General features: G+C 44.8%; 1 long non-coding RNA gene across 1 annotated transcript in view; it reads right to left on the bottom strand.

Annotated features, from left to right (window-relative positions):
• LOC124787784 overlaps positions 1–21676 on the bottom strand; it is an 847274-nt gene that overhangs the window by 612610 nt on the left and 212988 nt on the right. The window contains exon 2 of the long non-coding RNA XR_007016011.1: positions 1604–1632. This is a non-coding gene — a long non-coding RNA (uncharacterized LOC124787784). The remainder of the gene's footprint in view (positions 1–1603; positions 1633–21676) is intronic.

Here is a 21676-nt window from a genome sequence, read left to right as displayed (position 1 = left end):
AGAGAGAGAGAGAGAGAGAGAGAGGGGGGGGGGGGGGAGGGAGAGAGAGAAAACGAAGAATAGTTGTGACAAAGATGGCGTGGAGAATGGCGCAGCAGCAGCTCCCCTGAGTGTAACAACTGCGACTATAATAAGGCTTCATACGAAAGCGACTTCGGTGGAATTTTAATGAGAATCTGACTTCGAAAAGGCTGAAAACTTTCGACTGGCAGGATTTGAAATGAATTGCTCCCGCCCCGTATGGATTCCATCAATAGAGTTTTTAATGAATGTGAGACTAGGAAAAGGAGGCAATGCATTCAACGAGGACGGCTGTCTGAGAAAAGTCCTGCCGCAACCGACCTCTGTGGACCACTGGACGGGCAGTGGTGCAATGACAACGCCACGTCTCTCCCTTCGCTGCCTGCTACTATTACAGGTTTCCACACCAGCTGTGGAGACACACACTGTAGCACCGTGCACCGCCCCATTACTTCGTTGTAAGAATTTGTAGTGTTTGTGACACGGTAGTACTTCGGAGGCTATGAGTTCGTCATCTGTTATCTATCGTCATCTATAGTTTGCCTAGTCACCTACTGCGCACGTTAATGTGCTCCACACCATGAGCACAGAGTGTGAGCGCCCGTGTCGCTCCGCTGGGCTGTGTAACCATTCTGTTGTGTGAAGGGGCTATATAAATCAGTATCCATTCGCGAGCAAAGACTTAAGAACTGTCATCCTATTTAATTCTCGCTCGATGGGCTTTCAATTTGTTGATGTGCGTACGTGTAACCATCTGAAAGCATGTTCCACATAGTAACATCATTCTACATCTGTCATTTTCCTTTGAAATGTTCTTCACTTGGTTTCATATTATAAGTACCATGCACTCAGTGGCTCAATTGTTAAGTGCCTGACCACAAAGGCAAGTCTCGGCTTCGATCCCCTGTCAGCCCTAGGATTTTTATCTAACAATTATTTCACTTCTGGCGATGTTTGTTGCCGTGAAAAATGCACCGTGGCTCGGAATCCACATTAAGCTGTAGCTCCCCTTTTAAGTGGCTGCTTAAACCAGTTCGAAGGTCGGAGAAAGGCTACGGTCTACTGTCTCCAACAAGACCATGTCTAGATAGCACTGTGGTGTTCAAAACAATCTTCAGTTTGGTAGCTGCTTTACTTTCTTTTTATATCACGCACTTATCAGCTTCCACTATTGCAATTTATACCGATTTCTGAAGCTCTGTCTACAACTTTCCTTTTCGTAACAGTGGAATTTTCGTTGGTGGCGACGATTAAGTAAAGGAGTATAAGACACTGCAGTTTCGAACTGACATTGTGTGTTTTCTGCTCTGAACTTTATGGTCATTCAGTGTCACCCCCATCACTTTTTAGAATTCCGCAGCACACAGGGAAACAATGTTGAAACATTTCATCGTCACGTAACTTGAACCATTTTCTGCTATCGACAAAGTAACATTCTACGGCAATGAAAACAGACACAACAACTGCTAAAATATTGACTACTGTGTGTTAGCAGTGCAGTAGAAAAGATAGCACGCTGAACATTCCATTTCCCATGCTTTTATACGGAGCCTAGAGTACGAGGATTATGCCTGTAACTTACCAAGCAGCAGCAGCAGCTGATACTCCAATCTGCAACATGAAAGAAACTGTAAATAGAAACAAGACTTAACAAAATGGCTCTGAGCACTATGCGAGTTAACTTCTGATATCAGTCGCCTAGAACTTAGAACTACTTAAACCTAACTAACCTAAGGACATCACACACATCCATGCTCGAGGCAGGATTCGAACCTGCGACCGTAGCGGTCGCTCGGTTCCAGACTGTAGCGCCTAGAACCGCACGGCCACTCCAGCCGGCCAAGATTTAACAGATGGGTAATATGTTAGACGTCGTTCTCTGGAAGAGAAACAACAGAAGAGCGTCCAGAAACACTACTGCAAATTCTCAAGACACCGAGCAGACGATCACCATTGAACCGTATTACATGCGTTCCTCATACTATGCATAATAATTTATTGCGTAAACAATCGCGTATAATATTCACATTACCTCTTTCGGTAAACAGTTGCTATATTTTTTATATGTCAAAGCGATCTTCGACATAATAAATTATTATACAAAGTTTAAAATCTCGTATACTTCCAGTTGGCTATAGGTCAATTAAAAAAATCCTCATAGTCGACCCTACACTCTCTCTTGAATTATTAATAGTCAAATCAATCACTGAGACTTTTCCCTTACCCCAAACTGAAACTTAATTTTCTCCGTAAGTCACGCTAAGGTGTGCGGCGCAACGTAGGTCACATATCACGGATACTTCTGCCCTTTCCTGTTGCAGTCGCGAATAGTGAGCACAGAGAACTACGATTGACAAGGGTCCGTATGATTCGAATCTCTCCAGTTTTACCTGCATACTCTTTTCGCGAGGTATATGTAGCAGGAAGCATTATGTTGTTCGTTTCTCCTAAGTACGCATGCTCCCGAAATCTTACGAGTAAGACATCTCAGCGATGCTTTCGCGCCTTCTAAAAGGAACCGTGGCATATTTCCTCTATCGAATGCACTCGGTAAGGATATCAGACTGAAGAGACGAATACTGAATTAACGGTCAAGCGACGTTTTTATTAGCTACGTCCTTCGCGGCTGAGGTACACTTCTTGAGGACCCTTCCTTGAATCGTAGTTATTAGAAAACTTGAAATTGCAAATGCGCAATCACGTGTTACCAACTATGGAATAATGAATTTATTTTTCGCAAGAGTCGGATCAAGAACTACAGCGGGTTGCTTAAACGAGATTTCATACGCAACACGATAGTTTCCGTTAAAGAGTTACACCGTCTTCCTCCGCAGCCAGCTGACAATGACTCTGTGATTACATTAATCGACAGACGTACAGCAACTTCCCACATTTCCAAATTAGTAAAAACAGTCTTTGCAAACGTCATCGGCCTCGCTTTAACCCACAAGGCTAGGAGGCTAGGTGAAGTAGTTACAACTGAGACACCATCGACATAAGCCCTTTAGCAATCTGATGCCATTTCTATACATCAGAAAATGACCACAACAGTGTTAACAGTCTCCAGTTAATCTTTAAACTGGTTCCTTGTAATTACCGGAAAAACAGCAAGCAAAAGTTGCAGGAATAATAGATGAAAACAAGAGCCATGAAGTGACATGGTATGAAACAGCTGAGTTTTGTCGAAATAATCTGTTTCTACATTTTCTTCGGCCGTCTCCAGATGACTTTAAAATGAAGTCTATACAATTACTCAGCTGCTGTTAATACACATGTATTATACCACATCGTACCTTGTTTTGCTGTATTTCAGTCAAATTACTTACATATAGCATAACATATTCTACTTCATCTTACGTTAATACGAATGTTAGTTAAATAATTACCTTAGGCTCCGTAAATATATACATCTTTGGGAATAAAAATCGTCCTCAGGCCAGTTGGTAGTTTGTAATCCCAGGTTATCAGCGTTTATATGAATTTAATTATTTCCGTTAATAGCTTCTTACACCGACACAAGTCGTGACTTTTGTCTTCCTCCTCGTCTTAGGAAGAAGAATCAGACTTCGTACGACTGCCGCCGAATAATCACAAACGCCTACACCATAACACAGACCTTCGACATGCAGAACTACCAATAAAGTCGCGTAAATGAAGACAGTAAATGAAGGAAACTGTGATTTGCTTTATCCTTCAACAGTTCAAAGTAACTTAAAGTTTATTATTTATTTTATGTCTAGATTGCTTTGATTTCTACATCTTTTTTGTTTTGTTTTCAACGACAGGTTTTGGTTCATATGAACCATCTTCAGAGCTGTAGAGAAAATAAAAGTAAAGTAAGTAATTAACATTTTCTACAGCATACAACATTGCTATTATACCATTAAAAAAATCTAAGCACACACTTACTCCGTCGTCAGGCCACAAGTGGCCCATCCGGACCATCCGACCGCCGTGTCATCCTCAGTTGAGGATGCGGATAGGAGGGGCGTGTGGTCAGCACACCGCTCTCCCGGTCGTTACGATGGTTTTCTTTGACCGGATAACAAAAATCTAAAGTACTGAATTTTTGTTCGTTTGTTGAGACTACTGTTCCTATGGGGAAACACATTATAAAAACCTACCAAACTATGTAATTTGAATGGCAGACAACATCTGTCTCTAGGGCGTTGCTGCAGGCCTTGTCACTGTCATTAAAACTGTTTCTAAACCTATCTTTCATTCATATGTGATCACATTTTCCTGGGGCACTGCTGACCGTACCGTCGTCTCTGGTGAACACCCGTCGTCCAGAACAATGTGCTGGATTCTACTGCTTAAGAAGTCTCCGAGCCACTCACGGATCTGCTAATTTATTCCGAGCACTCCGACCTTCGTTAACAATGCGCAGTGTGGCACTGTGTCAAACGGTTTCCGAAAATCTAGAAATACGGAATCTGCAGCAGCATTGCAGCACTGAACTCCATGTTCGCTTTAACTTTTGGTATGTGATTCATTTGTGGAGGTATGTGGTACACTATGTGCCTCCTCTTTGAACAACTTTGGCTAAACTCTGACTCTGTGTACGAACAGCAATGAATGAAATAACTGCATACATGGTCGGAAGTGTTCGAAACCAGTTCGAGTATCGTCTACACTTTTTTCATGCGTCTGGTGGAGTTTGGTAACCACTGATCTAGATGCACTTGCGTTCCCATCCCGCTGTCTTACAGGAACACCTGGTGCTTTATGACATCTTACTGTACGAGGTGCGAAAAACATGCTGAATTATTTTATTAGAAACGGAGTAATAAACTGACATGAACTTTGATCTTGAAAGTACTTTCCTTGGCCAGCAACGCACTTATTACAACACTGAATCCATGGCTGGAAGCATTTCTGGAAGACTTCTTTTGTTAATGTCGTTCAGCGGCTCTGTAACCCCTCTCAGTGCCAAGAATTATGTCAAAACGTTTTCCTTTAAGCCCGGTTTTAATTTTTGGACAGAGCCAGAAGTTGGATGGAGCTAAATCTGCTGGGTAAGGGGGATGTGGACAGACAGGAACACTTTTTTCAGCCAAAATCGCGCGAAACAAAAGCTAAGTATCGCACGACGTGTTGTCGGAAGGAGGAGCCTATTGGCCCATTTTCTAGTCTCTTTCTTCGCATATCGTTTAACAAACAAACATTGCAGTGCGCCCTTGTAAAATTGGACGTTTACAGTTGTTCCCCTTGGAACGAACTCTGAAAGCACTTTGCACCCAACATAGGAAAAAAATTACCGTTAGTTGGTATCAGATTTTGACTGATGATGTTCTTTTAGCACGAGGAGATTCACTGGTTTTCTATTGAGAACTCGGGATTTTCGTTTCGAAGTTATACTCAGAGACCCAGGTTTCACCTCCAGTTCCAGTTTTGGACATGAAGTCCAAATTTGAATGAAGACTATCCTCCAACTCCGTGCGAAGTGACACGATTTTCCTTCTGATCGTCACTCAAAATTGTAGAAAAAAATTTGCACTCATTTATATGCGATTGCACTAAATTGTCTATTTTGCAAGTTATTCGTAAGAATGCTTTGCATGGTCCCGTATGAGATGCTACGTTGTTCTGTAACCTCTAAAACAACTTTTCACCTGTTTGAAAGAACAATTTTTGCCTCTCCTTGGACGTTTTCTTCTGTTTTCGAGGTTAATGGACGTCCTGAACGTTGCTCGCCTTCGATCGTCTCATTTCCAGATTTAAATCGCTCACACCACTTGTAAAAAGTCTTCTGAATTACAGCATTAGCGTCAGACACCAATTTGAACATTAAATGAATTTCTTTGGCACTTTTTTACAACTTGAAACAAAAATTACGGTTCCCGCGTTGTTCAAAAATGGCTCTGAGTACTATGGGACTTAACATCTGTGGTCATCAGTCCCCTAGAACTTAGAACTACTTAAACCTAACTAACCTAAGAACATCACACACGTCCATGCCCGAGGCGGGATTCGAACCTGCGACCGTAGCGGTCACGCGGTTCCAGACTGAAGCGCCTAGAACCGCACGGCCACACCGGCCGGCTCCGCGTTGTTCAAATTGCTTCAGTACATACGATGATACGAGTGACAGTGACAAGGCAGAAATAACGACACGGAAAATATGCGTGATATTAAACACGTAAAACATGCACAACTACTCACATGAACATTTCTCAAAGATTGCAGTTTATATCTTCTTATGAATGAACCTAATTAAAAGTAGAAGTTATTAGAATAGTTTGTAGATAAACCTGTAACCAACATTGTTAAGAAGTCACATAAGTGAACACATCATTGTAAATGTAGTAATACGAAAGTAATATAAACTTTATACGAAGTAGGCAAGTAACAGATCGCGCATATTACGCAATTATAGAAAATTAATGGGTCCATTACTTAAAGTTAGAGTTTTACTCTGCAAAATTTTTTTACAAGATTAATAATAGGTTAGTGGTGGCTTGTTATTTTTTCTCCACCTATGTACGAACAGTATATAACGTAATGACATCACACTGAGGTAGGATGTTGTTCCAAAGCCATGCATAATTCGTTTACCAACCTTTTTTTTGTCATCAGTCTACTGACTGGTTTGATGCGGCCCGCCACGAATTCCTTTCCTGTGCTAACCTCTTCATCTCAAGAGTAGCACTTGCAACCTACGTCCTCAATTATTTGCTTGACGTATTCCAATCTCTGTCTTCCTCTACAGTTTTTGCCCTCTACAGCTCCCTCTACCACCATGGAAGTCATTCCCTTAGCAGATGTCCTATCATCCTGTCCCTTCTCCTTATCAGTGTTTTCCACATATTCCTTTCCTCTCCGATTCTGTGTAGAACCTCCTCATTCCTCACCTTATCAGTCCACCTAGTTTTCAACATTCGTCTATAGCACCACATCTCAAATGCTTCCATTCTCTTCTGTTCCGGTTTTCCCACAGTCCATGTTTCACTACCATACAATGCTGTACTCCAGACGTACATCCTCAGAAATTTCGTCCTCAAATTAAGGCCGGTATTTGATATTAATAAACTTATGCCTTTTTTGTCATAGCGAGTCTGCTTTTGATGTCCTCCTTGCTCCGTCCGTCATTGGTTATTTTACTGCCTAGGTAGCAGAATTCCTTAACTTCATTGACTTCGTGACCATCAATCCTGATCTTAAGTTTCTCGCTGTTCTCATTTCTACTACTTCTCATTACCTTCGTCTTTCTCCGATTTACTCTCAAACCATACTGTGTACTCATTAGACTGTTCATTCAGTTCAGCAGATCATTTAATTCTTGTTCACTTTCACTCAGGATAGCAATGTCATCAGCGAATAGTATCACTGATATCCTTTCACCTTGTATTTTAATTCCACTCCTGAACCTTTCTTTTATTTCCATCATCGCTTCCTCGATATACAGATTGAAGAGTAGGGCCAAAAAGCTACAGCCTTGTCTTACACCCTTCTTAATACGAGCACTTCGTTCTTGATCGTCCACTCTTATTATTCCCTCTTGGTTGTTGTACATATTGTATATGACCCGTCTCTCCCTATAGCTTACCCCTACTTTTTTCAGAATCTCGAACAGCTTGCACCATTTTATATTGTCGAACGCTTTTTCCAGGTCGACAAATCCTATGAAAGTGTCTTGATTTTTCTTTAGCCTTGCTTCCATTATTAGCCTTAACGTCAGAATTGCCTCTCTCGTCCCTTTACTTTTCCTAAAGCCAAACTGATCGTCACCTAGCGCATTCTCATTTTTCTTTTCCATTCTTCTGTCTTGTAAGCAGCTTCGATGCATGAGCTGAGCTGTTAAGCTGATTGTGCGATAATTCTCGCACTTGTCAGCTCTTGCCGTCTTCGGAATTGTGTGGATGATGCTTTTCCGAAAGTCAGATGGTATATCGCCAGACTCATATATTCTACACACCAACGTGAATAGTCGTTTTGTTGCCACTTCCCCCAATGATTTTAAAAATTCTGATGGTATGTTATCTATCCCTTCTGCCTTATTTGACCGTAAGTCCTCCAAAGCCCTTTTAAATTGCGATTCTAATACTGGATCCCCTATCTCTTCTAAATCGACTCCTGCTTCCTCTTCTATCACATCAGACAAATCTTCACCCTCATAGAGGCTTTCAATGTATTCTTTCCACCTATCTGCTCTCTCCTCTGCATTTAACAGTGGAATTCCCGTTGCACTCTTAATGTTACCACCGTTGCTTTTAATGTCACCAAAGGTTGTTTTGACTTTCCTGTATGCTGAATCTGTCCTTCCGACCATCATATCTTTTTCGATGTCTTCACATCTTAGCTTCCCTACACTTCCTATTTATTTCACATTCCTCAGCGACTTTTATTTCTGTATTCTTGATTTTCCCGGAACATGTTTGTACTTCCTCCTTTCATCAATCAACTGAAGTATTTCTTCTGTTACCCATGGTTCCTTCGCAGCTACCTTCTTTGTACCTATGTTTTCCTTCCCAACTTCTGTGATGGCCCTTTTAAGAGATGTCCATTCCTCTTCAACTGTACTGCCTACTGCGCTATTCCTTATTACTGTATCTATAGCGATAGAGAACTTCAAACGTATCTCGTCATTCCTTAGTACTTCCGTATCCCACTTCTTTGCGTATTGATTCTTCCTGACTAATGTCTTGAACTTCAGCCTACTCTTCATCACTACTATATTGTGATCTGAGTCTATATCTGCTCCTGGGTACGCCTTACAATCCAGTATCTGATTTCGGAATCTCTGTCTGACCATGATGTAATCTAATTGAAATCCCGGCCTTTTCCAAGTATACCTCCTCCTCTTGTGATTCTTGAACACGGTATTCGCTATTACTAGCTGAAACTTGTTACAGAACTCATTTAGTCTTTCTCCTCTTTCATTCCTTGTCCCAAGCCCATATTCTCCTGTAACCTTTTCTTCTACCCCTTCCCCTACAACTGCATTCCAGTCGCCCATGACTATTAGATCTTCATCCCCCTTTACATACTGCATTTCCCTTTCAATATCCTCATACACTTTCTGTATCTGTTCATCTTCAGCTTGCGACGTCGGCATGTATACCTGAACTATCGTTGTCGGTGTTGGTCTGCTGTCGATTCTGATTAGAACAACCCAGTCACTAAACTGTTCACAGTAACACATCCTCTGCCCTACCTTCCTATTCATAACGAATCCTACACCTGTTATACCAACCTAGTACCAGTAATTGTTCTGTGACCTAAGAAACATCAACTCACACAGCATTCTAACAAACAACACCAGCACATCTTAGACCCGCATGGATTGAACTGATCAGGTGTGCCCGACGAGGGATGTTCATGTGTATAATTACTAAAATGGATAGCACCACATGTGGACGCTGGACTTGAAATTCTGTACCGAGTCCCCGTCCGGAGGTGGTGTCGGTGAAGTTGTATCTGTATTTACTCTTTCCTGTCCTCTTTTATTCTCTTCTTAAATTATCACATCAATTTATAATTTCCTACTTCCAAATTCCTGTATTTGCCTTCAAAAAAATTAGTGTAACTGCTGTAAGTAAATAAAAGGTAACACCAAACGGCAGACGAAAGGACTCCATGCAGCCCCAACTCCACGTGGTGATGCGTGAGCAAGTGTCCGTGGCCTCAACTCTGTAGCTTAATTTTGCTGCGCGGTGGTGGCCATGGGTGCTGGCTAAGTAGTCTGTGGAGCACTACGGCCTACATAAAGTGATAAAGTGGCAAACCCTAGTAGTCATAATGCAGCTTGAAAATAAAATGCAGCTTGATCATAATGCATGATGCGCGAAAGATACGGTAACGCCAACCTCACTGTAGCGTCTCTGGACGCTGACTGACTAGTCAGAAAGTGTTCGAACTGCCTGTCTCAACGAAAGAGGCTATCCGACAAATTACGAGGGGCGTTCAGTAATTCAACACTTTTTCTGAAAGCAGATTAATTAATTCACGACTCCAATGCACCATGTTATCCCTCCACTCGTTTGGCTGCCAAAACTCTATTTTTTCAACATAATCTCCGTTCAATGCGAAGACTTTACTCCAGATTACTGGGAGGCCCTGTATACTAGCATGCTACCACTCTACTGGTCGACGTCGCAGCCAACGTCTTGCTGCATCAATAACCACCTCGTCATCCAGGTATTACTGCTTGCGTGTAGTGCATCGTTCATTCGGCCAAACAGGTGGTCATTCGTTGATTTCTAACATCTACATCGATACTCTGCAAATCACATTTAAGTGCGTGGCAGAGGGTTCATCGAACCACCTTCACAATTCTCTATTATTCCAATCACGTATAGCGCGCGGAAAGAACGAACACCTATATCTTTCCATACGAGCTCAAATTTCCCTTATTTTACCGTGGTGATCGTTTCTCTCTATGTAGGTCGGTGTCAACAAAATATTTTCGCATTCGGAAGAGAAAGTTGATGATTGTAATTTTGTGAAGAGACTCCGTTGCAACGAAAGAAGCCTTTCTTTTTTTAATGATGTCCAGCCCAAATCCTGTATCATTTCTGTTAGACTCTCTCCCATGTTTTCGCGATAATACAAAATGTGCTGCCCTTCTTTGAACTTTTTCGATGTACTCCGTCAGTCCTGTCTGGTAAGGATCCCACACCGCGCAACATTATTCTACAAGATGACGGACAAACGTAGTGTAGGCAGTCACCTTAGTAGATCTGTAGCATTTTCTAAGTGTCCTGCCAATAAAACGCAGTCTTTGGTTAGCCTTCCCCACAACATTTTCTGTGTGTTCCTTCGAATTTAAGTTGTTCGTTATTGTAATACCTAGGTATTTAGTTGAATTTACGGCTTTTAGATTAGACTGATTTATCGCGTAACCGAAGTTTAATTAGTTCCTTTTAGCACTCATGTGGATGACCTCACACTTTTCGTTATTTTAGGTCAACTGCCAATTTTCGCACCATTTAGGTATCTCTTGTAAATCATTTTGCAATTTGTTTTCATCTTCTGATGACTTTATTAGTCGATAAACGACAGCGTAATCTGCAAACAACCTAAGACGGCTGCTCAGATTGTCTACCAAATATATAGGTAAGGAACAGCAAAGGGCCTATAACACTACCTTGGGGAACGCCATAAATCACTTCTGTTTTACTCGATGACTTTCCGTCAATTACTACGAACTGTGACCTCTCTGACAGAAAATCACAAATCCAGTCACATAACTGAGACGATATTCCATAAGCAATTTCACTACGAGCCGCTTGTGTGGTACAGTGTGAAAAGCCTACCGGAAATCCAGAAATATGGAATCGATCTGAAATCCCTTGTCAATAGCATTCTAAGGTCTTCTGTTGGACGGCGCGAAGAATCCAGCAGGCACACATTTTTGAATACCCTAATTGGTGTGTCACCACTCCCAACAGACATTCAGTTCAGCAAAGAGGTTTGTGACTGTGATCCGTCGATCAATTTGAATGAAACTGCCCCCACGTTCCAACATTGTAGGCGTCACAGCTGTGCGCGGCCGGGCCGGTCCGCGGTAAATCGGTCAAGTTTACGCAACCTTGTAGTCATGGTGACAGACGCTTCGCCCACGACTCACCGTGCTTTGGTTCACTGCCAGGTCTCTGTAAACATTCTGAAAGTGCCTATGAGTATCTGCGCTTCTCCGGTTTTCTACTAAAAGGAAATCAATGCCAGCTCTGCTTGGAACGCACCTCAGTTACAGACGCCACTTTGAAGGCACCATATAGTGCTATCGGAACTTCATGAAACTATAGGGGCTCAAGCGGAAATATTTCACGATGTCCCAAAAGAAATTCCTCATTTTTTTGGGAAATATGGGCGAGAAAAAAATGTGTTGGCTTAGTTATTGACAGCCCATCGTGCAAAGAATACTTGTATAGTCTGCAACTGCTGCTTAAGGAATACATTATTTTTTGATGACACTTCGTCCAGTAAGTTACGGCAGCAGGGTAGATACACGGGCAACAGCTGATCATCAGCACGTGATGGGACGCGAGCAGCAGGGTGAAGCTTTTTCAGTGTTTTCACTGTCACGGCCAAGGCCACGCGCTCGCCTCGGCAGCGAGAGTGGGCGTGAGACGGGAACAGCCGAGGTGTGGCGCTGCGAGGCAGCCGCAGGTGTGGTGGCGGCAGCGGGCAGGCAGATAGCGCGGGCCTTTGTGGGACCGGCCCGGCCGCAGGAAGCAGCCGCTCGCTATCTGCCGGGCCCGCGCTGCCCACCAGGCAGAACCGAGCGGCTCTCCCGGCTCACACCTCACCTCACAGTATCTGGCCCGAGCGGCACTACGGAACACAAATACACTGTGGTGACAAAATTCATGGGATAGCGATTTGCACATATGCAGGTGGCGACAGTATCGCGTACACAGGATATAAAAGGGCAATGCATGGGCGGAGCTGTCGTATGTTCTCACATGTTTCCGACCTGATTATGGCCACACGACGGGAGTTAAAAAACAATGAACGCGGTGAGGTAGTTGGAGCTAGACGCATGGGACGTTCCATTTCGGAATCCTTTAGGGAAATCAACGTTGAGATCCACAGTGCCAAGTGTGTGCCCAGAGTACCACATTTCAGGCATTACCTCTCACCACAGACAACGCATTGGCCGACGGCCTTCACGTAACGACCTAGAGCGGCGGCGTTCGCTACCAGACAAGCAACATTGTGTCAAATGACTACAGAAATCAATGGACGTACGACGAACGTATCCTTCGGGACCAAGCGGCGAAATTTGGCGTTAATGAGCTATGGCAGCGGACGACCGACGCTGCTGACTTTGCTAACAGTACGACATCGCTCGCTGTAGCTCTTCTGGGCTCGTGGCCGTATCAGATGGACCCTAGGCGACTGGAAAACCGTGGCCTGGTCAGGTGAGTCGCGATTTCAGTTGGTAGGAGCTGATGGTTGCGTGCGAGTGTGGCGCAAACCCACGAAGCCGTGTACCCAGGTTGTCAACATGGCACTGTGCAAGCTGGTGATGGGTCCATAATGCATAATGGCGTGGGCTGTGTTTACATGAACGGACTTTGGTCCAACTGAACCGCTCATTTATTGGAAATGGTTATGTTCGGCTACTTGGAGATCATTTGCAGTTTAAAGTTCCCAAACAACGATGGAATTTTTATGGATGACAATGCACCATGTCACCTGGCCACAATTGTTCACGAACGGACAATTCTTCCGAATGTTCTGGTCACCCAAATCCCCCGACATAAATCCCGTCGAACATTTGTCGGACGTAATCCAGAGGCGAGTTCATGCACAATATCCTTTACTAGCAACACTTCCGTAATTATGGACGGCTATGGAGGCTGCATGGCTCAATAATTCTATAAGGGACTTCCAACGACTTGTTGAGTCTTCGTCACGTCGAGCTGCTGCACTACGCCGAGCAAAAGGCGGTCCGACACTATACTACAAGGTATCCCACGACTTGCGTCACTTAAGCGTACAATACAGTAACCAAGCTTACCCTAAACGAGTTGTACGACTTTATAGAGGCTGTAACAAGAAAGGTATACCCAAAATTCAGTCAATGAGTGTCCAGTAATGTTCTGAGCGCTCTGCTGTAAATGTCGTAGTCAATACCTGCATTAAACGTGAGCGTATTGAGTTATTTAACGCTTTTTATTTCACTGGTGCGAGTTGTCAAAACTGATGGTGGTGGTAAGCGACAAATTCTATAGAAGCAAAGGAGAAATAATTTTTCCAATACAGAGCGCAAAGCACGTGTACAGCCGTGCTGCAAATATCGCTTGGAATTGGCAGCAATGCAGTCCCCATCCGCGCATCGACCTGTGCGACCGCCATCTTCCGTGAATCGGACTATAGTATTACTTCTTCTAATAGCGTAGATAGCGTACGAGAATGCTAATCGTTTGGCTCCGGTTCGGTCCTTACTACCACCTCATAATCGCCCTGTAGTTCCGTTTTAGGAAACCAAAAGATGAACACGTTTACCGACACCGTCTATGACGGGCAGATCAGATTCGTGCGCGCAACGGCTCATTCGTTAACTTTAATGCTAATTAACTCGGAAACGGCGCAACTTATCTATTTTTTCATAATTATTTTTTAGTACAACCTACTCTGTAACACCCTTACAAGTTTTTCAGACTATTTCTGATCACTCTGTACATAATTTTTCCAGAAAGGATCATGCTAATACTACACTAAGCCTTTATAACCGTCTCAATATGTCTGGGATGGAAGTCCATACTTTTTTTAAAAAATATTTATTTGCAGGTATGCCGTTGGCTACTAGGATGCCGATTTTGCAGATGATGTTACCGGAACCGTATGAAGGTCGACTCCACAGCGTCAGTTGTTGGAAGCTTGCAACACGGATTGGTGCCCTGGTATCTGCAAGCAAACTGCGTGCAATAAAGGGGACAACGATCAACTGGCAGTCTTTGCTTCACGCTTCTCGCAGGGATCGTACAGTTGGCTTCGAACTGACCATACTTGGATGACGCATGGCCCCATCCCGCGAGGTGGGAATCGACCCCACTGTTGGTGCAGTGCTCGTCTGACGGTGGCCCACATCCTAATTTGACCGTATGGCGAAACGCGAAACTTCCTGACACGCTGCCTCTGGTGCTACAGGATTACGTCAAAGCTGATTGTACGCTTTACCCAAAAGGTAGTTTCTACACCTCTCTAGGGTAGGGCGTGTTGACCTCTACGGCCGCTTGAGGGATTGGAAGGGCGCCTCGTCGTCTGTTCCGACCCAGGGGGCCCGTGGCTGCCCTTGCTCGGTGGTCCGGCGGCAACCTATCCTTCCCAACTTTTTAATCTTTCTTATTCTTTTACAATTGTCATTGGTGTAACGGCAGCTTCCAGCTCACCCACATTCACCTTCTTACACCTCTCTCACATCTACTTGCTTTCCTTTCTCTTGGTTTCATTGATTCAAATGTGTGTGAATTCCCAAGTGACCAAACTGCCAAGGTCATCGGTCCCTAGACTTACACACTACTTAAACGAACTTATGCTAAGAACAACACACAATGCCCGAGGGAGGACTCACAATCTATGACATGACGCCTCAAACCAAGCGGCCATTCCGCGCGGCTTTTCATTGATTCTTGGTTACAACTGGGTTCTTTAGGATTTGTCTTCCACACCCTTCCTCTTTTAGGACTATTCCCGGGTTGATGCATCCGATATGAGGAACCAATGACCTCTTCGTTTGTTCCCGTTAACGCCATCAATCCAATCACACAAAATCTCTTCCATGAAAAGGACAACGAGAGAAGGTAAATTAAACAGAAAGGTGAAGAATCATAAGAAAGATTACAGTTCAGCTGCTTCAGGGAAGTGGTAAGTAAGTACGTTGATCAACTGGCCGGAGGGTTGCCAGTTAAACAAGATGTAACGGAAGAGTAGCAAGAAAGAAACCATGTTGTTGTTGTTGTGGGCTTCAGTCCTGAGACTGGTTTGATGCAGCTCTCCATGCTACTCTATCCTGTGCAAGCTTTTTCATCTCCCAATACCTACTGCAACCTACATCCTTCTGAATCTGCTTAGTGTATTCATCTCTTGGTCTCCCCCTACGATTTTTTCCCTCCACGCTGCCCTCCAATACTAAATTGGTGATCCCTTGATGCCTCAGAACATGTCCTACCAACCGATCCCTTCTTCTGGTCAAGTTGTGCCACAAACTTCTCTTCTCCCCAATCCTATTCAATACTTCCTCATTAGTTATGTGATCTACCCATCTAATCTTCAGCATTCTTCTGTAGCACCACATTTCGAAAGCTTCTATTCTCTTCTTGTCCAAACTATTTATCGTCCATGTTTCACTTCCATACATGGCTACACTCCATACGAATACTTTCAGAAATGACTTCCTGACACTTAAATCAATACTGGATGTTAACAAATTTCTCTTCTTCAGAAACGATTTCCTTGCCATTGCCAGCCTACATTTTATATCCTCTCTACTTCGACCATCATCAGTTATTTTGCTCCCCAAATAGCAAAACTCCTTTACTACTTTAAGTGCCTCATTTCCTAATCTAATTCCCTCAGCATCACCCGACTTAGACTACATTCCATTATCCTTGTTTTGCTTTTGTTGATGTTCATCTTATATCCTCCTTTCAAGACACTGTCCATTCCATTCAACTGCTCTTCCAAGTCCTTTGCTGTCTCTGACAGAATTACAATGTCATCGGCGAACCTCAAAGTTTTTATTTCTTCTCCATGAATTTTAATACCTACTCCGAATTTTTCTTTTGTTTCCTTTACTGCTTGCTCAATATACAGATTGAACAACATCGGGGACAGGCTACAACCCTGTCTTACTCCCTTCCCAACCACTGCTTCCCTTTCATGTCCCTCGACTCTTATAACTGCCATCTGGTTTCTGTACAAATTGTAAATAGCCTTTCGCTCCCTGTATTTTACCCCTGCCACCTTTAGAATTTGAAAGAGAGTATTCCAGTCAACATTGTCAAAAGCTTTCTCTAAGTCTACAAATGCTAGAAACGTAGGTTTGCCTTTCCTTAATCTTTCTTCTAAGATAAGTCGTAAGGTCAGTATTGCCTCACGTGTTCCAGTGTTTCTACGGAATCCAAACTGATCTTCCCCGAGGTTGGCTTCTACTAGTTTTTCCATTCGTCTGTAAAGAATTCGTGTTAGTATTTTGCAGCTGTGACTTATTAAGCTGATAGTTCGGTAATTTTCACATCTGTCAACATCTGCTTTCTTTGGGATTGGAATTATTATATTCTTCTTGAAGTCTGAGGGTATTTCGCCTGTTTCATACATCTTGCTCACCAGATGGTAGAGTTTTGTCAGGACTGGCTCTCCCACGGCCGTCAGTAGTTCCAATGGAATATTGTCTACTCCGGAGGCCTTGTTTCGACTCAGGTCTTTCAGTGCTCTGTCAAACTCTTCACGCAGTATCGTATCTCCAATTTCATCTTCATCTACATCCTTTTCCATTTCCATAATATTGTCCTCAAGTACATCGCCCTTGTATAGACCCTCTATATACTCCTTCCACCTTTCTGCTTTCCCTTCTTTGCTTAGAACTGGGTTTCCATCTGAACTCTTGATATTCATACAAGTCGTTCTCTTATCTCCAAAGGTCTCTTTAATTTTCCTGTAGGCGGTATCTATCTTACCCCTAGTGAGATAGGCCTCTACATCCTTACCTTTGTCCTCTAGCCATTCCTGCTTAGCCATTTTGCACTTCCTGTCGATCTCATTTTTGAGACGTTTGTATTCCTTTTTGCCTGTTTCACTTACTGCATTTTTATATTTTCTCCTTTCATCAATTAAATTCAATATTTCTTCTGTTACCCAAGGATTTCTACTAGCCCTCGTCTTTATACCTACTTGATCCTCTGCTGCCTTCACTACTTCATCCCTCAAAGCTACCCATTCTTCTTCTACTGTATTTATTTCCCCCATTCCTGTCAATTGCTCCCTTATGCTCTCCCTGAATCTCTGTACAACCTCTGGTTCTTTTAGTTTATCCAGGTCCCATCTCCTTAAATTCCCACCTTTTTGCAGTTTCTTCAGTTTTAATCTACAGGTCATAACCAATAGATTATGGTCAGAGTCCATATCTGCCCCTGGAAATGTCTTACAATTTAAAACCTGGTTCCTAAATCTCTGTCTTACCATTATATAATCTATCTGATACCTTTTAGTATCTCCAGGGTTCTTCCATGTATACAACCTTCTTTCATGATTCTTAAACCAAGTGTTAGTTATGATTATGTTGTGCTCTGTGCAAAATTCTACCAGGCGGCTTCCTCTTTCATTTCTGTCCCCCAATCCATATTCACCTACTATGTTTCCTTCTCTCCCTTTTCCTACACTCGAATTCCAGTCACCCATGACTATTAAATTTTCGTCTCCCTTCACAATCTGAATAATTTATTTTATTTCATCATACATTTCTTCAATTTCTTCGTCATCTGCAGAGCTAGTTGGCATATAAACTTGTACTACTGTAGTAGGTGTGGGCTTCGTATCATAGGACACCTAAAGAAGGTGATCCAAAGCAAATGGCCCTAGTTCGCAGGTGACCACGTTTAAGTATCAGAATGGTGGAATGATGTTAGATTTGTTTATGGGAGCACATTTTCAACGTATTTTCAAAAGAAAAAAAGAAAAAAACTACAAGGTAGCAAGAGGCAGGTTATGACCTGTAAGTTGAACGTTGGCGACCTGGTATAAAACACAGCAGGGAGCGTGTTTTAGTATTGGGCTGTATTTCGTCATGTGATTTGTGTGAGGTGACTGTCATCAACAGGATGTTAGAGGGAGGATATCTCAACACTCCAAAGCAGAAATGGCAGTGTAAAGAAGAAAAATTGGGCATTAATTCTACTTTTTGAAGATAATGGAAGCACATATCATATCATAATTATAATTGTCCCAAAGCTATTCATAGACTGTCAGAAGACATCAACCCATGGAGAAAATATTGATTAACCTCCTTAAATGGATCAGGAAAAATGCAATCAATTCGAAACGTGATCTGATAAAAAAAAGGTAAAGAGGGATTGGAAACTATTTGGATCCCAGCACTCGCAAAACTCGTTGCTAATTGGTAAGGGCGTTTCAAATCATTTATAAAGCAAGTAAGATATCCAACAAATACTTGGGTTCCAATGTTATTCCCGTAATCACGCACATTTATGTTGCGGCAGAATATTACACACACTAATTTAAAGCTCTAAAATACTATTTTAGGTGGTTGTTGGGATGTTTAAGGGGGACTAAACAGCGAAGGTCATCAGTCCCCCATTCCAAAATCAGGCGAGCCGAAAATCTACGGAGCAGGTAAAAACCAAAGGGGGAGGAGACGTCCCCCCAGGCGCTAAAAGAACACAAATGCAGCAACAAACACTACAGATAAGAACAGGACAGAGGAACACCAGACAGAAAGAAACAGAAGAAAGGAAGATGGCCGGAGACTGGTTGACTGACCACGAGAACAAAAAAGGGAAAGAGTCAACCATCTCACGGCACACCAGAACAGCAACAGACACAAGGACAAAAGACACAGAAAGGGAAAGGTGCAGGACCTCCCTAAATCGAACCATAAAACGGACTACCACGGATAAAATTTAAAACGTCATCAGCCATGGAGGCATCGTCGGATAAAACCAAAGCCAAAGTGCCCGGGAGATTAAAAGATTGCCGGAGTGTGCGCAATCGAGGACACTCCAGCAAAATGTGGCCGACCGTCAGCCGGGACCCACACCGACACAGGGGGGGGGATCCTCCTGACGCAACAGATGGCCGTGCGTCAGGTACGTATGGCCGATGCGCAGCCGACACAGGACCACCGAGTCCCTGCGAGAAGCCCGCAGGGAGGAACGCCACACAGCGGTCGTCTCCTTGACATCCCGCAGTTTATTCGGGGCTGTCATGCCACGCCACTCAGCAGCCCACATCCCAAGCACCTTACGGCGCAACACCAGCTGCTGGTCGCGAGCCGTAAGGCCGATCTCCAAAGCTGGGGCGTCTATCGCCCCTTTGGCCAGCCTGTCAACACGTTCGTTCCCCGGGATGCCAACGTGACCTGGCGTCCAAACAAAAACCACCGAACGACCAGAGAGGGTAATGGTGGAAACAGACTCCCGAATAGAGGACACCAGAGGAGAAGAGGGATAGCAGCGGTCGATGGCCTGGAGGCTACTCAGGGAGTCACTGCAGATGACGATGGACGCACCTGAGCAGGAACGCATATGCTCAAGAGCGCACAAGATGGCCACCAGCTCTGCAGTAAAAACACTACAGCCAGCTGGCAAGGAGCGCTGTTCAACATGGGCAGCGTGAGCAAAAGCGTAGGCAGTGCGACCATCAACCAGGGAACCATCAGTGTAGACAGGCTCACAGCCCGGAAATGAGGCGAGGAGCGCAAGAAAACGGCGACGGAGGGCCACAGGCGGAACCGAGTCCTTGGGTCCCTGTGCCAAGTCCAGACGGACGGCCGGCCGGGGCAAACACCAGGGAGGCGTAGGTGCACGGACCCGGAAGGGAGGCAGAAGAGGGAATGACCCCAGTTCGGACAGCAGGGACTGGACGCGGAGAGCTATGGAGAGCCCAGACCGAGGTCGCCGTTCGGGCAGATGGAGGACCGTGACAGGGAAAAGCAGGCGACGATTGGGATGGCCTGGCGAGCAATGAACGTGGACAGCATAGTCGGCGAGCAGTCGACGGCGGCGAATCCGCAGCGGGGGAACCCCGGCCTCGACCAGTAGACTATCCACGGGGCTCGTACGAAATGCGCCAGTTGCAAGCCGAACCCCACAGTGATGGATGGGGTCTAACAACTTCAACACTGAGGGTGATGCAGACCCATAGGCCAGGCTCCCGTAATCAAGCCTGGACTGCACAAGGGCTCTGTACAATCGCAACAGCGTGCAGCGATCCGCACCCCAAGATGTGTGGCTGAGGCAGCGGAGGGCGTTGAGGTGCCGCCAGCACTTTTGCTTCAGCTGAGTAATATGAGGAACCCATGTGAGCCGGGCATCAAACATGAGACCTAAGAAGCGGCAAGTGTCCACCACTTCAAGTAGGTGGCCGTCGAGGTAAAGTTCAGGATGAGGGTGGACCGTCCGACGCCTGCAGAAGTGCATAACTCGAGTCTTGGCTGCAGAGAACTGAAAACCGTGAGTCAGAGCCCATGATGCTGCCTTGCGAACGGCTACTTGCAGCCTGCGTTCGGCGACTCCCGTAGTCGTGGAGCTAAAGGAGATGCAGAAGTAGTCGGCATACAAGGAGACACCGACGACCCCACAGCTGCAGCCAGACCATTAATGGCCACTAGAAATAAGGAGACGCTCAACACCGAGCCCTGCGGGACCCCATTTTCCTGTATATAAGATGAACTAGAGGCGGCACCGACTTGCACCCGGAAAGAGCGGCGCAATAAAAAGGTTTGAAGAAAAGCCGGGAGCCGACCACGAAGACCCCACTCATACAACGTGGCGAGGATGTGATGCCTCCATGTGGTGTCATACGCCTTCCGCAGATCGAAAAATACAGCAACGAGATGCTGACGTCGGGCAAAGGCCGTACGAATAGCGGATTCCAGCCGCACCAAATTGTCCGTGGCAGACCGGCCCCGACGGAAGCCACCCTGGGATGGAGCGAGGAGACCGCGCGACTCAAGCACCCAACACAAACGCCGCCCCACCATACGTTCGAGCAATTTGCACAAAACGTTGGTGAGGGTAATGGGACGATAGCTGTCCACCGCCAGTGGGTCTGCACCGGGCTTCAAGATGGGGACAATAACACCCTCTCGCCATTGCGACGGGAACACGCCTTCGCTCCAAATGCGGTTGAATACCGCGAGAATGTGTCTCTGGCAGTCCCGGGAGAGATGCTTCAGCATCTGCGCGTGGATGCAGTCCGGTCCTGGTGCTGTATCAGGGCAATCGGCGAGGGCAGCGAGGAATTCCCTCTCGCTGAAAGTAGCATTGTATTTTTCAGAACGACGCGTGTGAAATGAGAACTGCGTCCGCTCGGCTCGCTCCTTTAGAGAGCGAAAGGCGGGGGGATAAGATGCAGTCGCCGAGCTCTTCGCAAAGTGCGCGGCAAGCTGTTCAGCAATGGCGGCAGCGTCCGTGCAGACAGTGCCGTCCAAGGAGAGCCCAGGTACACCCATAGGGATACTATT

This window comes from Schistocerca piceifrons, chromosome 3 (genome assembly GCF_021461385.2).
Source record: "Schistocerca piceifrons isolate TAMUIC-IGC-003096 chromosome 3, iqSchPice1.1, whole genome shotgun sequence".
Lineage (NCBI taxonomy): Eukaryota > Metazoa > Arthropoda > Insecta > Orthoptera > Acrididae > Schistocerca > Schistocerca piceifrons.
The sequence above is the reverse complement of the archived record's forward strand: the minus strand, read 5'-3'. Positions and strand labels throughout refer to the sequence as shown.